We start from the raw sequence: 15,833 nt of genomic DNA, 5'->3' as shown, positions 1-15,833 counted from the left end.
AAATGCGGAAGAAGACCGGTGCTTCAAAACGCCACTGCACTCGGGTTCGGTCTCTATCCTTTTATTACTCTATGGTCCTATTATCTCTCTCTCTCTCTCTCTCTCTCTCTCTCTCTCTCTCTCTCTCTCTCTCTCTCTCTCTCTCTCTCTCTCTCTCTCTCTCTCTCTCTCTCTCTCTCTCCTCGTTTCCTGTCTGTCTCCACTTACTCTATCATTCTGGGGCAGGATGTGTTTTACTCCCTAATATTTGTATTGGCCCCAAACATCCAGGTTTGGTTGGGCTTAAGTCTGTTTCAGACTTCAGCAGTGGGGCTGACATGGGGCCCTAGAACAGAAGGTCTGGGTGCCCATGGTCCGGAACTTGGTCTTGGTGTTGGTGCACTGATGTGTGAGAAGGGAGATCTTGCATTCAGTCCTGGGAACCAGTGAAGTGAACGGAGGATGGGTGTAATATATGGTCATATTTTCGCACTCTCATCAGGATCCTAGCACTAGCTGATGTTATTAAGTTATTAATTAGTCATACACTCATGTTAATCCTTTTCATTGGTTAAATATTTATAATAAAAAAATATTCACACAGAAGTAACCACCTGCTGCCGTCAATATTTTGTTCCTGTCTTAGGCCCAAACCACACCAGTTGCAACTCCTTGCAACAACCAGTACTCGCAACTCCTTTCAACAAAACAAACCACACCAATGCAACTCCTTGCAACAACCAGTACTTGCAACTCCTTTCAACAAAACAAACCACACCAATGCAACTCCTTGCAACAACCAGTACTTGCAACTCCTTTCAACAAAACAAACCACACCAATGCAACTCCTTGCCAGATGCATTGAGAATAATGGTTGCAAGTTGCAAGGAGTTGTATGGTGACCCTCTGGTGTGGTTAGGGCTTTAGACAAAATACTTTTTCAAAATGTTTCAAAAATAGCAAATCTACAAGCTCAAAATGTATGGTGACACTCGTATGACAAAGTATACTGTAAAATAGGATAAAAGATGATTCTGTTCTGGCCTCAGTTCTGGTCATTGACTAATATTAATATTATTGGCATATTCATATTGGTCAATCATGTCTTGTCTTATCAATTCTGACTCACTCTTCCTATGTTTGGAATAAAGAATGCACATGATGTTACACAATATAGAGAAGGAAAAGAGAGAACTTGCACAAGTGTGGGTGGAATAGAGCGCATGTGAACTAGACTTGAATGGAGAGACAAGAAGCAGGAACTGGGTCATATTATTAACGCGTTTTAAAATACTTCTCCCTTCTCGTGGGTGCCTGGTGCAAGTTAGGACTTAGACTACATGCACTTTGTGAGTCGCGAGGACCCAGGTTTGAATCCGACTCCCGTCATGTCCTGCATATCTCCCTTCTCTCTGACCTTGTTTTCCTGTCTCTCTATTACTCTTACTATATCTACTGTATATTATTTCTCTTCCTTCATTATATAAAGAGTCTCTCCCTCTCTTTCTCTCTCTTTCCATCTCACTCTCTGAGGGAACATTTATAGCACTTTATCTGACATACTTCAGTAGGGGACGTGTTTATCCGGGACACAGGAAGTGCTCGTGCCGAGCTGCTTCCTGTCCTGCCATGACATCCAGTGGAAGAAGATGTACTTAAGTAAAAGTACAAAAGTATTGGCATCAAAATATACTTAAAGTACCCAAAATAAAAGTACTCATTATGCACAATTCTTTTCAAATTTTGTAATTGAAGTTTTCAAATAATGTAGTGGCGCAGAAAGCACAACATGTGCCTCCAAAAGCACAGTAGTGTAGTATAAGACAGTATAAAGTAGCAGAAAATTGTACATCAAATGTTACTCAAATACATTTCTTAGGACTGACCTTCCACCAGGGATGACATGACAGGCTGGTGTTTGAGATGTTTGTGCGTGTTGGCGGCCCTCAGCTGCTTCCTGCTGTCGTTTCAACGTTCTATCTCTCCGTCCAAGTCATAGCGTCCTCTATACTGCCCCTCTGTCCTCTGTTCCTCTCTTCCGCTCTTTATTGTCCTTCTCCCCCCACCCCCCCCCCCCCCCCCCTCCCCCCCATCCTGTTCCATCCAGTTACTGTCCAAATGTTCTTCACTGCAGCGGTTCTCAAACATTTTCATGTCAATGACACATAAATTAATTTGGCTGTAGAGTCTAGAGTAGACCCCCATCTGAATATAATGTATACCAGCAGGGACCCCATACAAGCTTTGTGTTTGACGGCCGCTAATTGTTTAATCCAGTGTTCCACCGCGCGTAAAACGCTATACCCGACATTTGTTTAATGCGTTTAATTCGCCGTTTTAAAATAATTAAAAAGAAACTGCGGATTTATCCGGGACCTGATGACGAGGCCGTCGCGTTATGATGACGAAACCGGAAATCAAGTCATCATCTGGGCTGCTAGGGCAATTGAGCTCAATGTAAGTGGACGGGGGGTTTGTTTGGACTACAATGCCTCATGGAGGCATTGTAGTCGGATTGCCGGATTTTCGTCGTTGAAAGCTGCAAATACTTCAGCGTATGCTCTAAAGGTAATAAAACAATCTCGGCAGCGTAGAATATTTGATTAAATAGTGGGTAACGCGTTTTCTGGAGTCAAACTGTTAAAATGTGTCAACAATATTAAAAGAAAATAGCATTTGTTTTTCTTTTCTTTTTTTAACACATTAAGTTCCCGGTATTAACTAATGACTTTGTCCTCCACCGCCAGTGTTTCTCAGCGTATTTACCTTATTTTGAAGAGCCACGGGACCCGAGATGTGAACCGGATGAAAACAAATGCATTTTTGTAAATCTGTTTACATTGAGGCGCATGGAGACAATTAAGAGTTTTCACTTCCGGTTGTATATCCTATAGCGTAGCAATCTAGAACCATTCATACGTTGGCCAAGAGCGCCCTCTAGCGTACTCACTGAAAACGCGTGACAGTACTGACGTCCGCCGACGTCGATGGCGGTTAAGTGTTGGACTTGGTCTGACAACCAGTGGCATCAATGGCAGTTATTAAATAGCTGATGTGTATATATAGGGTCAAACTAATTGTGATGCTACAATATATTCACAAACTTTGCTGGGGATCCTCGGGAACCCCCTCAAGGACCCTGCCGACCACACTTTGAGAACCACTGCCTCGCTGCCCGTCCATCCTCTGTTCTTCTCTTTCGCTGTTCCTTGTCTTCTTCCATACCTTTTTTCCATCCTGTTGGCCTTCCTTTCTGAAGGACACCGACTTTCAGTGGTCTGCGGCCTTTGCTTAAATCGTGTGTGTGTGTGTGTGTGTGTGTGTGTGTGTGTGTGTGTGTGTGTGTGTGTGTGTGTGTGTGTGTGTGTGTGTGTGTGTGTGTGTGTGTGTGTGTGTGTGTGTGTGTGTGTGTGTGTGTGTGTGTGTGTGTGTGTGTGTGTGTGTGTGTGTGTGTGTGTGTGTGTGTGTGTGTGTGTGTGTGTGTGTGTGTGTGCGCACACACACGTGCGTGCGCTTTTTATGTTTGCACAGGTCTGTGCATATAAATGAGCATTTGTGTGCGTGCACGTGTGTGTGTGTTGTGTGTGTACCTAATGGAGCAGTGAGTGAAGGTCAGGTGGTGATGGAGAGGAGCTGTTCCCTCTCCTCCTCTCCTGATTGGAGCAGATGAAAGGTCAAGCTGAGGTTGGACATGCCTCTCCACGCTCCTAGAAACAATCTTTGACAGCCGTGCGTGTGTGTGTGTGTGTGTGTGTGTGTGTGTGTGTGTGTGTGTGTGTGTGTGTGTGTGTGTGTGTGTGTGTGTGTGTGTGTGTGTGTGTGTGTGTGTGTGTGTGTGTGTGTGTGTGTGTGTGTGTGTGTGTGTGTGTGTGTGTGTGTGTGTGTGTGTGTGTGTGTGTGTGTCATATGCTTGTGTCTGTCTGTATTTCTCTGTGTATGTGATAGTATGCGTGTGTGAAATGAGGACGGGGGAAGAGAACAAGAAAAGTGAAGGAGAAGAGGAGAGTTATGTGTATCCAGCCAGTTATTGCTGACTGGGCTGCCTTGGTGAAAGTCACGGCTCATTTGCTGGCTGACATTCAGCCTGTCGGTCTCCGATGCGTTACCGGACCACAGAATGGCTATGGCAACAACACCAGCCGTCCAGCACTCTGGCCTGGGATGAGGTTTCAGCGTAAGGATGGAGTTAGTAGTAAATTAATGCATGAAATGGGTCAAGTGCAAGGCTTTCTCTGCTGCTGATGCTGGCGAATGTAAATACTATATTATAAAGACACCCTATACCCAGTACCCACCCGCCCATGCACCGGCCCCCGGTCCCACACACTCCTAAAATAAAGGGGAAGGAAGCTCAGGGGATTCTTGAGAATAGACAATGTGTCTGGCTTTGTGCGGTTGACAGAATATAACACGCAGACTAGAGTATCATGTTTAGAGTAAAATAAATATATATATAGGAAAATAGTGACTGCAGACCACTGTGAGTATAGGTACTTGAGATGAGAACAATGCACCTAATTTTCCTAACCGCTTTTGAGGCTGAGGGGAAATAATATTTTTACGAACAAAAAGGACCAACAATGAGTCTGAATGGTAGTAGCAGAAACGGAGTGATCCATAATAGTTCCTCAGTGGTCGCAATGCTTACAGTATGAAGCTGTGTAGCCTGTAGTGAGTAGGTGTGTGTCTGAGCCACAGCTATGATAATTGGTCTCTCTAGCTGGGAGGGAATTCGTGAAAATCGTGCACTTGGTGACAAGTTTTAGATTTTTGCCATGCTGTTAGCATTGTTTCAAAAACCATCGCAAACGAGTTGGGCTTGCCCCCTAGTGGTCTGTTTGCAATGGATGCAATAGTAGATAAGTCGGGTTGAAACCACAAATAATTGATAGAATAAAAATGTCATTGGATTCTGCTACTATTGTGTATGTTAACATACTCAATGTAGGAAATTTTAAGTTCTGGAAAGGCATAATTTTCAAGATGGCGTCCACGATGGCTGCTGGGAGCTTAAAATGCCACAACAATTATGCACTTTTTAACACACGTTTTAGAATGTTGGCACGCTGTTAGGTATGGGCATAAGGTTTTCAAAAATCATTGCAAATGAGTTGGGCTCGCCCCCTAGTGGTCTGTTTGCAATAAATCCAATATTAGATAATAGATAGGACAGTATAATATGGCTGAAACCCCAAATAATTGATAGAAGAGATTTTTCAATGGATTCTGTTACTATTGGGTATTCTAATTACTAAACTTTTCAGGAGCTCTTAATTGATCCCTTTGATTGGCCATACATTGGGCCTCCCTCCTGCTGAGATCCCACTTCCCCCCCTCCTCCCCCACAGACAGAGGTGTCCTTGCCAAGGGATGAACGTCAACGTAAACATTTAAACCAAAATACTGCCAGAGGGACGTGTCTTTCTGCAGAAAAACACCCCAGCACAATTATATAGTGGCTGATAGAGGGAAACAATGCAACATATATAAATATACATATATTTTGAATTTAGGCTTAAATGTTGTCTATACTACTTTTAATACTCAATATTTGACCGCCATAATGTCTTTGTCTGATCACAGATAAAACGATGACAATGACAAAGTTGACATTGCTAACATCCCTACAGACACAAAACAGTAACTCAGGTAATACAAATATTATTGTGGAAGCTCTGCACCATGCCAACAGCTATGTCTTCCCCTATTTCCTCTCGTGCGCGTGTGTGTGCGTGTTCCACCACGTGCTCATATTGTGTATTACTCCATTCATTCTATACAAATAGGCCCCATTGCCTTCTGCCACTGCATTGCTTTATTCGGTGAACGTCCTTTGAACCGTGTGTGTGTGTGTGTGTGTGTGTGTGTGTGTGTGTGTGTGTGTGTGTGTGTGTGTGTGTGTGTGTGTGTGTGTGTGTGTGTGTGTGTGTGTGTGTGTGTGTGTGTGTGTGTGTGTGTGTGTGTGTGTGTGTGTGGTGTTTTATGTTATTGGTGATAGCAGTAATGTTGCCCCATAGCTCTGCAGTGGGCCTGTGTCTGGGAGACGGTGATAACGGGTTTATCAACTCTTCTATTACCCCATCTAGTTAAATGTTACAGACCTCTCTCTCTCACACACACACACACACACACACACACACACACACACACTTGACTACACCTTCTACTATCCACGCCTTTACCTTTCTATGCCTCTCTCTCTACTACATACATCCCTTTTTATCAATGTAATGTGATCGCATCTCCCTTCTTCTCCCCTCCTATGTGGGCTGAAACCTCCACAGTCAACTGCAGCCCACTAAGTGTATAGTATAATCCTGAGGGGTCACTCTGAGGGTGTACAAACGCAGCAGGGCCATTCGGTTCCATCTTGTACACTCTCAGAGTTATAGGTCCCCTTGGTTCCATCTGTGCATTCTCTGAGTTAAAGAACACTCAGGACTTTACAGGGTATGTGTGTGTGTGTGTATATATAGCTGGCTGCTCTAAAAGGGCCATAAATAGAGAACATGGGTAGTGCTGAATAATTAAAGACCTTTGCTATCTCCCTCTCTCCACTGTACCCTCCCTCTCCATCTCTCTCCTCATCCATGACCCCCCCCCCTCTCTTTCTCTCTCTCTCTCTCTCTCTCTCTCTCTCTCTCTCTCTCTCTCTCTCTCTCTCTCTCTTTCTCATCCTCCTCTCCCCGTCATTGCCCTCTATTTTCCTCCCTTTATCTTCATGTCCCTCCATTCTCCTCCCTCTTTATTTCCCCCGTGTTTGCAATGTTTGTGTTACTATCTTGCCCTTCTCTCCCTCTCTCTCTCTCTCTCTCTCTCTCTCTCTCTCTCTCTCTCTCTCTCTCTCTCTCTCTCTCTCTCTCTCTCTCTCTCTCTCTCTCTCTCTCTCTCTCTCTCTCTCTCTCTCTCTCTCTCTCTCTCTCTCTCCTTCCTCTTGCCTCTTTATGTTTTTTTATATTATCATCCCTCTGTTCTCTTTTATGCACCAACCGTCTTTCAGACCTTCTCTCTCTTTCTCTCTCTTTCTTTCTCTCTCCCTCTCCTATGGCTGTGAATATTTGATGGGGCTTATGGGAATCGCTGTCCTCTGAAGTGAGGAAAGCTTGCCGATTGCCTGGTGCGTTGCCGTCCTCTTGGCCCAGTAGCCGGGGCTACCTATACCGCTGGACGACGAAGCGGCCACCTAACTGATTGACGGGCGTATCGATCGCTTAATTGATTAATCACTGGTCGGCGGCGGCGGCGTTCCGCCGGCGAGAATGCATTAGTCTCCCTGATGGATGCAAGGAACCAATCATAGACCCGCTCATAATAACACATCTATGGCAGACATACATGGTTGTACGGACACACACACTCACACACACACACAGACACACACACAGTCACACAGTCACACACACACAGTCACACACACAGACACACACAGACACACACAGACACACACAGTCACACACACAGTCACACACACAGTCACACACACAGACACACACACACACACACACACACACACACACACACACACACCAGATCGACTATCAGCTCACCCTTGGTGGCAATCTAACACTTCCTGTGTGTGTGACTGTGAGTGTGTCTGTGTGTGTGCGTGCGTGTGTTCCTATCCCCTCGCTGTGCGTTGTCTCCATGCGCTCCGGCAGTTTCAGAGGGAGGGAGAGGGAGAAGAAGAGTTGGAGAGCAATCTGGATATGACTCTGATGACAGAATACATTCACTCCTCCTCAGGCAAAGTGCTCCACGCAGTCTTTAAATATTCACTAGTCGCCACACACACACACACACACGCGCACACATGCACACGTGCGCACACACACGCACACGCACACGCTCACTCACACTCACACTCACACTCACACTCACACACAGACGTACAGTGGAGCAGAGCTTTTTCATGAGCTAAACTAAACTCTTTACAATTCCATTTTGTGTGTGTGTGTGTGTGTGTGTGTGGGGGGGGGGGGGGTGGGGGATGTAATGGGATGACTTTCCCCTACATGTCACTCTGCATGTTTGTTTCATGTAGTTGGGAGCAGAGGCCATGCGTGTAGATCTGTGTTCGTGTGTATTCTTGTATGGTTATCTGCGGTCTGAAACGGGGACACTATTGCCGCGGCAGCACATATTGGAATCACGTGCTGTTGTCGTGACATCACAGCTGTTGTCACGTAATCTGTTGAGCGTGGCGCGCAGGCCGCGGGGTGATCCAGGGTCCAGCGGATGTAAATGGAGCGTGTGCAGATGTCGATTAGGATCAGGCCCTCATATCATCAGTCAATCACACCTCCCTCTTTTATGTCCTTCTCAGCATATTTGTTGTTTCACTCTCTCTTTCACGCTCTCCCAGCTCCCTAAAGCCTCATTTTGAGTTAGAGTACAAGTGTCCTTGAGAAAGACAACCCCTAATTGCTCTGTGTGTGTGTGTGTGTGTGTGTGTGTGTGTGTGTGTGTGTGTGTGGTGCACATTCTATGTAAAGCGCTTTGGATAAAAGCGCTATATAAATGCACCATTTATTTATACTTGGATGCAATGTGTTATGAGCTTGTAAAACTGCTGCTTTCAGCGAGCAACGGGTTGAGGTTTTGAAGCAAGCATAATAACCACTGTTTCATACTTTTCACCAGCCCCTAAGTAAGTATAACGCTCTCTCTCTCTCTTCATCTTTCTCTGCTCCTTCCTACCAGTAATGTCTTCTATCTCCACTTCACCTCCCCTTTTACCTCTTGTCTACTCCTTTCTCAGTCTCCCGTGCTCTCTCTCTCCCCTAACTGCTCCTCATGCTTTCTCCTTGTCTCCCGTGCTCTCTCTCTCCCCTAACTGCTCCTCATCCTTTCTCCTTGCCCACCCAAACCCAAAAGTAGGGAATAAAACTTCAAAGTCCTTTTTTATCTTACTGATCTGTGGGAAATCATGCTGCAAAGGATCATGGGAGTTTCTCTCTCACGCAATACCACCCCCACCCCCAAGTCACACACATACACAAATATACGTGCGTGTTTGCGTAAGCTGGCAGACACACGCACGCACACAGTGCACACACCTCAGAGAGCTAGCATGAAAAGGCAAAGGGGCTCAGAGAGAAAGCTAGAAGTTAGACAGCCTGCTTTTATCCTCCATGTCTGATGTGCTATACCTTCCCAAGTTACTTTTTCACGGCAAACACAAAAAGACACCAGTTCCATCTAACCATCTATCCATCTATCTAATCTCCACAGTAAAGCAAAATGTTGATACAACAAATCAGTAGTGGGTACACTACACTACACATGCTGTGTGACATAGTTCTTCATGTGTGAGAAAAGCTGTGGAAAGATGAGTGTATAGCAGGGTTCCCCAATAGGCGGCCCGCGGGCCATTGGCGGCCCGCGGGCCATTTGCGGCCCGCGGAGCGCCCCCTTGTGGCCCCTGGAAGAATACAAAATAAATACCTTTTTTTATTTTTTATTTTTTTTAGGGGGTCCCAGATATAAATGGCATTAAATGGGGGTCAGTAGCCTATGCATGTCAAACTGGGCATCCTTTTCAAATGGGGTCTTGCCCTGAAAATGAATTTAATTTTTTTTTATTTCAGGGCAAGACCTCGACCTCGTGCATGCGGACTCGGCCCCCAGCCTGGTACCCTAGTCAAAATATGGCCCTTGAGGAAAATGAATTGGGGAACCCTGGTGTATAGTGTAGTGGTGAACAACACGGCCTTTAGGTTATGAACCCTAACATTTGGCGAAAATAGCCAGAGCAGTGGTTCTCAAATGGTTTTTAATTTCGAGGATCCCCCAGATGAGACAAACGTCTTTCAATAAATGCCTATAAAGACTTTTTAGGGCTGTCAGGCTTACATTCTGTATTTCAATGCAAATATTGTTTGGCGTGGGAGCTTTCTGGAGACCTAGGCCCTAGGGCACCATACGAGCTAGAACCAGCCCTGCTGCATATATATTTTCAGGACCACCGCCATTTTATTTAGAAAACATGTGCCGTAGGCAAACCTTCCTTCTGCACCCCACTCGCAGCCAACTCGCGTCCTAGTTGTAGCAGGACTGTCGAGACAGTTTCAAAAGTACATGATTAATGCCAGTGTTCTCAAGTACTGTACTTATTTATTATAAGTACAATTTTGAGGTATTCAGTATTCTCTCTTCTCTTTCTGCCTCTTCCACTCATGGACACACCTTTTCGGTCTTTTTACCCTTTTCTGCTCCTCTGTCGCGCTGAAACAACAGAGCTTCTTAATACGGCACAGTTGAGAAACAGGACTTAAACTATTAATCTGGTGTCAGTGAGGTCAGATGTAAAGTTGCTGGGAAGGGCCCCTGGCGATGTCCTCTACGTTGCGAGTACACATATGACCATATATGGAAATCCCTGATGATGTAGATTGTATATCTTAAAAAGATAGATTGATTGATTGATTTTAAAATTATTTTCTTATACATTTTGAAGTTGTGAAATGGGACATTCTGCACAATGAGTACTTTTACTTTTGGTACTTTAACTCTTTGAGAGTTTCAAGGATTTCTATATAGTTTTTAGACTTCTCTATGGCAGAATGGCGTTTTTGAATGATTTATTGAAAATTCTCTGTTGTGAATGTGTGACAACGAAAGACCTTCAGAGAAAGCTTGGCTTGTCTGCTTCCAGGAAAAAAATGAACTGAGTTGATAAAATGTTTAGTTTTTGTGTTGGAAGCCATTTAAAAGAGCCTGCATTTACACTGGGTAGTGTTTCTAGGACAACAAAAAAAGTTATGCCCGGTTGAAGTTTTATTTTCTAAATAACTTTTTTTCTGCTGGGCGTACATAGCCATGCAATATCTCATTTTAAAGGGTGAGTTGTCTAGTTCAATTAAAATAAAATAAAAAGTTTCTCACATGTACCACTGTAGATATTTTGCCATCTATAAATAGCATGGTCAGTCATGATCAATCTGACCTATCCAGCTAAAAGTCCCCCTAGCTCTGAAATGGAACATCATATAAACTCAATTCTTTTTTGGGGTAAAATTAGACATTCTAACGCACATTTTGATATATACCATGTTTACATAGTCTTACCAGTACCGTGTCTATTCATGCATGTATCTCAAAAACCTGTTGTGAAGAAACAGTTTTGATAAAAAACACATCCAAGGACATTGTTTTGATATGACTTTGTGCCCATGATATGTATCAAAATATAGACTTGAATGTATACTGTATTATAACAAAAAAATTGGGTTCTTACCATCTACCGTTACAGAGTAAATCACAGTTGAAACTCGCTTAGTCAAACCATAAACCTCAGAATAGTGAACAAAATAGCCATGACAGGTCTAACTCATTGTAAAAGCTTGTCTTTTATTTTTTATGACTACTAACATAATACAATTATAATAAATATTACAGAAAATAAATAGGCCTACATACAAAACAGTTGTCCCCAAACTCCCCAGTGTCCCCAAACCACTGCATTCCAGTTGTTCTTGACGGTGTGTGTGTGTGTGTAGGCTAAATTTAAAAAAAACAACAACTGAAATGAATGAATGCATCCGGTTCAGTGTCGGAGAACTCCATCGCAGTCTTGACTCTTCGTCTTCATCATCATCATCATCATCATCATCATCCTCCTCCTCCTCCTCATCTGATGCCAGTTCTAAATATATAAAAATAAACATTTAGCTGTAGTCAGCCCGGCCAATAGCCAGTTGGGGGGGGGGGGGGGGGGGGGGGGACGTAGGCTATCTGACATCATCATCGTCATCATCATCACACGGAGACACACTAAACAATGTACAATCATGATTGTATACAATATACAATGAATGCAATTATCATGCAAGCTCAGACGTCAATGAAACGTCATACAGATCTTATATAATACGCTACTGTTAGCTTCACTCCCCGTCCCCCCTCCGATCCTTGTAGCAAGGTCATCATAAGCACGCGTTGCTTCAGTAAACGATGCATGTTTGTTCTCCGTCTTTGTAGACAGTAAATAAAAGGAGCGAACATTACTCTAAAGATCAGATCGCCTATAAGGCACGCTACAATATAAAATACTTGTACTGCCATGCGTGCATGCCTGCTACGATACATTTGTACTGCACCAACCAACCGATCGACACCAACCCCCCCTCCAACCATTAGCCAGCACCAATGCACCGACCAACACCATTAGCCAGCACCTTTGGTGCTGGCTAATGGCTGGGGGCCATCGTGGTGAGTCATTCTGGCGTCATGATCTGACTAGTAGTAGTAATTATCCAAGTATCTATTTGTAGCGATCATCTTATGATTTCTGATCACTATAGAAGGGCATTTTCTACAATAAGATTACCTCAAAACATTCCGGGTTGATCGTCTTCTTCAATGGTTTCCCGGTATAGCTCATCGGACGACGATGGGGAGACAATGAAAAAAGGAGGGAGGGAGCAGCGAGTCTCGCTGTAAGCACTGGACCAGGGCTACTCCGCCTGGAGAAGGCGACTGGGACGCGTATGGATCAATACTACTACCACAAAACTCGCTCAAATAAATAGTACTGCTTTCAACTTTTTCTGCTAGAAAATCGCTCGGGCGAGACGGCAAAACAGGTAAAACAATGAAAAATATGAAGACTCCCTCTGCCCCCACTGTTTACAGGGGTGGGACCAGCTTCCAATGGCAACACGTACACGTGTGTCACGTGACACGGGTTTTCTGGGTAATGTAGTTGGAATATAAGCTCAGGAATTTAAACAGCGCTTCGGAGCATATTAATATGTTTAGATTCATCAAAAACTGTGAAGACGCCAATTGGCGTCATTGATCATTTACGGAATTCTGATGAAGACGCCAATTGGCGTCTTTCACCTTCTAAGGGTTAAGTATATATTGATGCTCATACTTTTATACTTTTACTCAAGTCAGTTTTGAATGCAGAACTTCTACTTACGTAACAGAGTATAATATACTCTGGTAAGAGGTAAAAGTACAAATACTGCACTACACATGTGTAGTGCAGTATTGGTACTTTTACCTAAGTAAACAATTTGAGTACTTTTCCCACCACTGATCAATGCTCGTACAAATATCTTCCCTGATGGTTGACACGGTTTCAGGGCACCACAGGATCAATAGCGCACACTCCCTGAGCGCTCCACACATCTTGTTTTAGCATCCATGGACCATGCTGGAAATGTCACACCGATCAGTGTACCACTGCATTGTCCCTGGCCTGTGTCAAGGTCAACTGACCCAAACGATCAGTGTACCACTGCATTGTCCCTGGCCTGTGTCAAGGTCAACTGACCCAAACGGTCAGTGTACCACTGCATTGTCCCTGGCCTGTGTCAAGGTCAACTGACCCAAACGGTCAGTGTACCACTGCATTGTCCCTGGCCTGTGTCAAGGTCAACTGACCCAAAGGGTCAGTGTACCACTGCATTGTCCCTGGCCTGTGTCAAGGTCAACTGACCCAAAGGGTCAGTGTACCACTGCATTGTCCCTGGCCTGTGTCAAGGTCAACTGACCCAAACGGTCAGTGTACCACTGCATTGTCCCTGGCCTGTGTCAAGGTCAACTGACCCAAACGGTCAGTGTACCACTGCATTGTCCCTGGCCTGTGTCAAGGTCAACTGACCCAAACGGTCAGTGTACCACTGCATTGTCCCTGGCCTGTGTCAAGGTCAACTGACCCAAACGGTCAGTGTACCACTGCATTGTCCCTGGCCTGTGTCAAGGTCAACTGACCCAAACGGTCAGAGGTACCACTGCATTGTCCCTGGCCTGTGTCAAGGTCAACTGACCCAAACGGTCAGTGTACCACTGCATTGTCCCTGGCCTGTGTCAAGGTCAACTGACCCAAACGGTGACGTGCAAGTAACGCTGAAGGGGAGTGCGCCTGTAGGGTGGTGGTTCTCAACCCTGTAGGCTAATGGAACATTAAATGTCATGTCAAAATTGAAAAGTGAGTTTTTCATTTTCATGCTGCTAAACATGATCTTAAAGTATCTATAGTATATAGTATGTCTATGTTCTTTCCATTGATCCAAGCTGCCTGGAACATATATAATCGATTGATTTTGATTGATTGATTGATTGAATACTTTATTAGCCAAACATTTACACAGCGCATGCCACATGGTATAGTCAGACATTAAAGGAGTAGTTTTCTATCAATTACACACCCCTTGAAAACCTTGAATTCATGCAGATTTATTTGTTTTTGTCTAATTTCTGAGCTGATCATGATGACCGGCTTAGGAATGCCACAAAAGCTAAAACATCTCCATGAATTCAAGGCTTCATGGGGTGTGTAATTGATAGAAAATAAGTCATTTGTTTTGGGGCGAAATACTCCCACTCCCATACTAAGGCTAAAAGTATAACACAAAAACGTCCTGGGGATTTGGATCACAATATCACAACATTCTCTTGATCACATGTACGGCTGTCATGATAAGTGGTCATATTGGTGGGTCACGAACTTAGAGTATATATGAATAGAGACGGCACCCGGAGGAAACCCTGAGGCGAAATGGACATAGTGGCCGAATGTGGTATTGCAGCGTGGGCCCAAACACATGAACACGCTTGTCCATTGACTATCATTGTGCACGTTCATGATGACACGTGAACGCTGTTTCATACGTGAACGCCGCTGTTTCATACGTGAACGCGTGCAATGATAGTCAACGGCCAGCTCGTTCATGCGTTTGGGGCAAATCCATCCCAGAATGCACTCTGTTCCTGAGTGAAATCGCCTCATGCGCTTTTGAGCAACTTAATGCAAGTGGATGGGAGGAGATATCCGGTGCCGTCTCTATTCATATATACTCTAAGGTCACAAACTATTGGCTATAGGGTGCCATGCGAGCTATAACCAGCCGTGCTCGCCTCACAAGCCTCAAGGCCTCCTTGCCTTGCCTGCATGCCTTGTTGCAGGCACATGCATTGCATGCATACATTCTGCTAAACCACACCCATCCGGGTGAAAGTTTTACTTAAAAATCAGCCTAATAGGTAGTATAGTCGGGTGTGGCAGCAGTGGGTAAAGTTCCTGACCATTACTGCAGAGGCGAGGGGTTCAAATCCTCCGCAGTGCCTCTGGCCTGGCCAGGTGTCCAATGTCCATACGAGCTCAATTGGCCATGTTTATAGGAGATAAGACAAGAGTACACAGAAATGAACAGGGAATTTGGGATTTGGCATAAACGACTACATTGGAAGAAAAAGAGGGAAATATCTAAAAAACAGGAAGAAAATAAAATAAGTCACATGGTCATGATGAATTACGAGGCTTCAGTGAAACTACTACAGTATTTGCCATAACCTTGCAGCAGCTGCAGTGGAACAGTGCAGGGTGACAGTACACTGCTCTTGGGTGGAAACGTTATCTATATGTTCAAAACCGTTATGCTACTAAAGTAGCTGATCTACAAGCTCATAACGCACCACATCGCAACACATTGTGAGCATGCAGATCTGCAATTTTCACTACTTTTGTGTGATGAAGTAGGGCATTCATTGACGAACAAAGCCAAAACCAATATGGAGATACAAGGTTTCTGCCCGGCCGCCAACGAGTATAGCGGTAGATACTGGGGGGCATGTCATGCGACAGTAGTTGTTCACAGCAGCAGAGAGAGCATTACTTATTCACCAACCTCATCAAGAAGAATAAAAAAACATTGTCTCTCTGTATGAGAGGTTAGCGTGCTAATTGGCAGACACGTGTAAATGAAGTAAGAGTGCGTGCTTGTGTTAAAGCTAATAGGCTTGCTGCAGCAGTCAGCAGCTCCGACACCACAGCCTATAGGCTAACGGCGCTGTTGGTTGTTTGATGTAGCGTGCCACTGTGTATGTGCGCGTACTGTGTGTAT

The 15,833-nt window shown here is 44.5% G+C and overlaps 1 protein-coding gene across 5 annotated transcripts in view; it reads left to right on the top strand.

Annotated features, from left to right (window-relative positions):
• The window catches only part of tnika (TRAF2 and NCK interacting kinase a), a 112,204-nt gene that overhangs the window by 21,362 nt on the left and 75,009 nt on the right, over positions 1-15,833 (top strand). The gene's annotated exons all lie outside the window — the stretch shown is intronic.

The sequence above is a fragment of the Electrona antarctica genome (assembly GCF_951216825.1).
Source record: "Electrona antarctica genome assembly, chromosome: 18".
Taxonomy (NCBI): domain Eukaryota; kingdom Metazoa; phylum Chordata; class Actinopteri; order Myctophiformes; family Myctophidae; genus Electrona; species Electrona antarctica.
Note: the sequence above shows the minus strand (reverse complement) of the source record. Positions and strands in the feature narration are given on the sequence as shown.